General features: G+C 45.4%; 1 non-coding gene across 1 annotated transcript; it reads right to left on the bottom strand.

The window, feature by feature from the left end:
- Positions 1-2196: 2196 nt before the first annotated feature.
- Positions 2197-2271, bottom strand: Trnas-cga (transfer RNA serine (anticodon CGA)). Its single transcript has one exon. It is a non-coding gene; the product is annotated as a tRNA-Ser (tRNA).
- Positions 2272-6371: the final 4100 nt, after the last annotated feature.

Raw genomic sequence — 6371 nt, 5'->3', positions numbered from 1 at the left:
ATACGAGAAGGGGGGAGATCTCTTCTGAACAGCACTTTGCAAGGCATCCAGGATAAGCTCAATAATGTTCTTGTCTGGGGAATGTGTTGGCCAGCGAAACTGTTTCAACTCATAAGAGTTGTTTCTGGAGACATTCTGTAGCAATTCCGTACGTTTAGGGTGCCGCATTATCCTGCTGGAATTTCCCAAGTCCGTCAGAATGCACAATGGACATGAATGGATGCAGGTGATCAGACAGAATGCTTACGTATGTCAGAGTCGTATCTAGACGTCTCAGGGGTCCCATATTACGCCAACTGCAAGCCCCTCACGCCATTACAGAGCCTCCACCAGCTCGAACAGTCTCCTGCCGACATGCAGGGTCCGTGGATTCATGAGGTTGTCTCCATACCCGTACACATCTATCTGCTCGATACAACTTGAACGAGACCGACCAGGCAACATGTTTCGAGTCATCAGCAGTCTAGTGTCAGTGTTGACGGGCCTAGACTAGGGGTAAAGCTTTGTGTCGTGCACTCATCAAGGATACATGAGTGGGCTTTCGGCTCCGAAAGCCCATATCGATGACGTTTTGTTGAATAGTTCGCACGCTGACCCTTGTTGATGGCCCAGCACTGAAATCTGCAGCAATTTGCGGAAGTGTTATTCTTCTGTCACGTTGAGCGATTCTCTTCAGTCGTCGTTGGTCCCGTTCTGTCTGTATATTTTTCCCGCCGCAGCGATGACGGAGATTTGATGTTTTATAAGATTCCTGATGCTCACGATACATTCGTAAAATGGTCGTACGGGAAATTCCCCTCTTCATCGCTACCTCGGAGATGCTGTGTCCCAACCCTGGTGCGACGACTGTAACACCACGTTCAAACTCACTTAGATCTTGATAACCTACCATTGCAGCAGCAATAACCGATCTAGCAACAGTGGCAGACATTTGATGTCTATATATAGGCATTCTCCCTGTTCACATATCTCTGTATTTGAATACGCATGACTAGACCAGTTTCTTTGGCGCTTCAGTGTATATGACGGGGAAAAATCATCAAGATGGCGTTGTGTGACATAAACGAAAGTTGATAGTCGTGTTTCTACATCTGAAAGATTCTATACAGTTTTCGCACCAATCGCCTAAGGATAGCGCTAGTAGCGTCACTATCAGGATGCAAATCCTGTTTGCTTCAAACAAACGCTGTAACGGCGTTAGTTGCCGTTGAGATTGGACGTGATGAGCAGTCAAGAATACCTTTAAGGCGACACAGACGCCATGATCAGCATCTTACTGAGTTTGAACGAGGTCGTGTAATAGGTCTACGAAAGGCTGGATGGTCTGTCTACGATGCTGCGGAAAGACTTGGCAGGAATGTAGCCACTGTATATGATTGCTGGCAGCAGTAGTCACGAGAATGTACTGTCGCAAGAAGACTGGGAGATTGGGGTCCGGATGGGTGCAGCACCTACCGAGAGGGAAGACCATGGTGTTCGGCCTATGGCTCTGGCGCATCGTGTACGGCATCTGCAGCAGCAATTAAGGGCAGCAATTGGCACCACAGGGACACAACAAACTGCTCCAAATTGGGTACTTTAATGACAGGTCCGATCCAGATGTCCTGTAGTGTGCATTTCACTGACCCCTAACACCGCCACTCGCCACTCGAGAGAGCTCATTGGAGGGCAGGGTCGAGTTTCATTGTGTTTTCTGACGAAAGCTGGTTCTGCCTCGGTGCCAGTGATGGCTGTTTGTTGGCATTGAGGAGGCCAGTTGACTGCAACAAACCTGTCTGTGTGCTAGACACTCCGGACTTACACCTGGAGTTATGGTATGGGGTGCGTTTTCGTGTTCAAATGGTTCAAATGGCTCTGAGCACTATGGGACTTAACTTCTTAGGTCATCAGTCCCCTAGAACTTAGAACTACTTAAACCTAACTAAACTAAGGACATCACACACATCCATGCCCGAGGCAGGATTCGAACCTACGACCATAGCGGGCGCGCGGTTCCAGACTGTGGCGCCTAGAACCGCTCGGCCACCTGGGCCGGCCCGTTTTCGTGTGCCAGCAGGATCACTCTCTTGGTTATCTCACATACCGTGACTGCAAATCTGTACGTCGATCTGGTGATTCGACTTGTTATGCTGCCATTCATGGTTCAAATGGCTCCAAGCACTATGGGACTTGAAACTTCCTGGCAGATTAAAACTGTGCGCCGGACCGAGACTCGAACTCGGGACCTTTGCCTTTCGCGGGCAAGTGCTCTACCAACTGAGCTACCCAAGCACTACTCACGCCCCGTCCTCACAGCCTTAATTCCACCAGTACCTCGTCTCCTACCTTCCAAACTTCACAGAAGCTCCCCTGCGAACATTGCAGAACTAGCACTTCTGGAAGAAAGGATATTGCTGAGACATGGATTAGCCACAGCCTGGGGGTTGTTTCTAGAACGAAATTTTCACTCTACAGGTGTGTGTTGATATGAAACTTCCTGGCTGTGTGCCGGACCGAGACTCGAACTCGGGACCTTTGCCTTATGGGACTTAACATCTGAGGTCATCAGTCCCCTAGACTTAGAACTACTTAAACCTAAATAACCTAAGGACATCACACACATCCATGCCCGAGGCAGGATTCGACGCTGCGACCATAGAAGCAGCGCCGTTCTGGACTGAAGCGCCTACAACCACTCGGCCACAGCGGCCGTCTGCCATTCATGAGCAGCATTCCAGGGGATGTTTTCCAACAGGGTAACATTCGCCCACGTACTACTGTTGTAACCCAACATGCTGCACAGAGTGTCAACATGAAGCCCTGACCTACTCGATCACCTGATCTGTCTTCAACGAGCACATATGGGACATCATCGGACGCCAACTCCAGCCTCATCCACAACAAGCATTAACCATCCCTGTATTGACTGACCAAGTGCGACTAGCATGGAACTCCACTCCAGGAACTGAAATCAGTTACCTGTACAACACAATGAATGTGCGTTTTCAGTCTTACATGCGTCATTCTGTCTGTCACACCAGTTATTAATGTATATCAATATAATAGCATTTCGCGTTTCCAATGGCTTATCTTGCGCTTGCATGAACGTATGATCTTGTAATGTTAATCACTTAAATATGTTACCTAGACAAATGAATTCCCGAAATTTCGCTATTCTACGTTAATTATTTTTTGGTGTTGCTATTTTTTTCCGGCTGTGTATATTTCATGTGCTGCAGGAACATGGTACTGATTTCTTTAAGAGAGATCTGCCTAAGTCTGTTGGACAAAACGCTCCATTTTCTTAACACACCTAATGTCCAATACGTATTAAAGAAAACAGATATTACAGAGAACCTACAAAATACAATTCTGAACTGCAGAGCTGTTGCACCACTTCATCTTAGCGGAGCACAGTACGTAGCCAACAGAGCAGTTAGCTAACCAACAGATGTGCAATAGACTACACACTGTTTAAATAGAGTATGGTCTGCACTACTTGACGCACACACACAAATGGTACAACTAGGACGACTCCCTCTGCCTGCCTCTTAGAAATTCTGCCGGGTATTCCTCTCATTGTCACTAATTGTCCCACTCATATAGGAATCATGGTATTTCTTGACCGTGACTTTTTGTTGCCGTATAGACGAGCCAAACAATTCCACTGATGCTCCAGCCTTCCACCTTCCGTTACTTAGCAACGTCGCCATCCAAAAGACACAGGTATAATATCGTAAACAGGAGACTATCTAGAATTTCTCAGGGTAGTGAATAACATTATACTAAGCAAAGCAATGTATAATTCCAGTTACGACAGAGATCACATTAATAATAGGACATTTTCAAGGCCAATGCATATTAGACAATATATGTAGATAAGATCAAATTCTGATTAATCTCACCACATAACGCTTTCCCTCGTTTTACTAACAGAACGATCACATGTACAGTGTTAGTCATTCGAGAGAACGGTCCTACATCAGTGTAGTCCGATATCCATATAATCGAGATGTATTAACAGAATAGTTACAACACGAAGACTAGCCAGTACTCAGGTACAGCAAGTGGCAACATATCGGTAATCTATCCATGCCAGCTAAATACCAATGGGTTCGGATGTGCAATGCAGATGTCGTCTACTCCATCAAAAAATTTACTCCCTACATTCCTACCATTAACAAATGTTCGAGCCTTACAACTCTGTCCACCCTACACAACATGCACTACAATCCTTAAGTGTTCTTCGTGATGTAGTTATACAGATGCCACGGATGCCAGTGTGATGCGTGTTCTGGATTCGCAGATAGGTGTTCTGTAGGATGTCGTTTCTACCGTAGGTACAAGGACCATAGTAATTGATCCTCATCATTTACAAGGCACTGACGTCAAGTAACGGATTGGCTCCCCCTCCCCCCCCCCACCCTCCCCGCTTAGAAAAGCGATAGTGACTTCATGTTTTAAAGAAAGATATTTTGTAACCGTACGGTATGTTATGAATGAGCATCTCTGGTGGGACGAGCATTTCATCGATTTGTTAGGAAATGTGTGGTATATACTTACAGAGCTTACCCAACAACTTCGGAGGACGTTTTTGCAAAGAAAAGATCGCATGCGTGGATAACATGCCAGCAGTGACTGAGAGCCAATTTGTTTTGCCAATTTGCCAATTTTACGACCTGTCCTACCTATTTACGGATTTTATTTCCGCTGGATAACATTTCCCCCATTTGTAGAATTTAATATCGCAAAAACACCTAATAAAGCACAACATTCAAATTTAGAGGGAATTTTGTTGTGGGTTGGCAAGAGAGCCAACCCGGTTTACTAGAGGAAGCCGAAAGGCACGTGTTTTAGCTCACGCAGGCTGGCGTGAGGTCTGGAACAGGACAAGGAAATTAGACTTTATAAAAATGGACGTAGCTGGTGGAATACTTAACTTTAATCCATAAATGGTGAACATCGCTCTTGACGGTACATGTTTTACAGCATCAATAGTAACTGGTAATGGCGCCTTGCTAGGTCGTAGCAAATGACGTAGCTGAAGGCTATGCTAACTATCGTCTCGGCAAATGAGAGCGTATTTTGTCAGTGAACCATCGCTAGCAAAGTCGGTTGTACCACTGGAACGAGTGCTAGGAAGACTCTCTAGACCTGCCGTGTAGCGGCGCTCGGTCTGAAATCACTGATAGTGGCGACACGCGGGTCCAACGTATACTAACGGACCGCTGCCGGTTTGAAGGCTACCACCTAGCAAGTGTGGTGTCTGGCTGTGACACCACAAATTTCATGCTTTGTAACGAATCTGTTGGAGTTTTTCAGGTATTTGCATAAAAATTTTCTGGGTATTGAGTCAATCACGAGAGAAACACAGATCTGAGCTGCATTTTCACAATACACACAGAAGTTGGATAAAGTTGTCTATAAGAAGTAGTAATGCCCGTTGACTGTAGCGAATTGTGGGAAGACTTGGAGCTGACACTGGATACTGCATAACCCATTAGCTATTATATACAAAGAATCTGAACCCTACGTTGTTCTCATGTAGTTGCCAACAAATAGTGTGTAACACAGAGACGTTTGCCCCTTGAACATTGCTTATGCATTTCGTTCCTTCGTTGGCTCTCTTATACTCACCAATATTTTATGCATTCCTCTTTCATAAGCACATTTACTCTCACGTCTTCGTCGCTGTATGCATTCTTTCGGATTGCCTCCCCTTATAAAAACAGGGCGGGGCGTTCAGCATCCTACACTAACGTAAGCACAGCTGGATTATGTCTATCGAGAGGTCACAGATTGCCGCCCTCTCTTAAAGGAAGATCATATTAAAGAAAATGGTATTGAAGTGGAAGTAAGTACGCTACAAATTCTTCTAGCTATGAACGAGTATTTTGGTGTAGGATCCGCCTCCTCCAACAACTTAGTCCACTCTCATCACAACCCATGCCTTTGAGTGTATTTAAGAATTAGCTGTGGTTCAAATGGCTCTGAGCACTATGGGACTTAACATCTTATGTCATCAGTCCACTAGAACTTAGAACTACTTAAACCTAACTAACCCAAGGACATCACACACATCCATGCCCGAGGCAGGATTCGAACCTGCGACCGTAGCAGTCCCGCGGTTCCGGACTGCAGCGCCTAGAACCGCACGGCCACCGCGGCCGGCAAGAAGAAGAAGAAGAATTAGCTGTGACAGTTAGCATTATGTCAGCAGAATTTTTTTTTCTGGGTAAGCATTTGGAAGAAGTGCTAAGAGGAAAACACTACAGCAAACTTATTTCATGTATCATTGTGTAGCCAACTGTATTAAAAGATTACTTTTTTTAACATTTAACCTGTTGTGATTAGGACCACCACGCCTTCTCTTACATATATACAGTATCTTT

This window comes from Schistocerca cancellata, chromosome 2 (genome assembly GCF_023864275.1).
Source record: "Schistocerca cancellata isolate TAMUIC-IGC-003103 chromosome 2, iqSchCanc2.1, whole genome shotgun sequence".
In the NCBI taxonomy this organism is placed as follows: Eukaryota; Metazoa; Arthropoda; class Insecta; order Orthoptera; family Acrididae; genus Schistocerca; species Schistocerca cancellata.
Note: the sequence above shows the minus strand (reverse complement) of the source record. Positions and strands in the feature narration are given on the sequence as shown.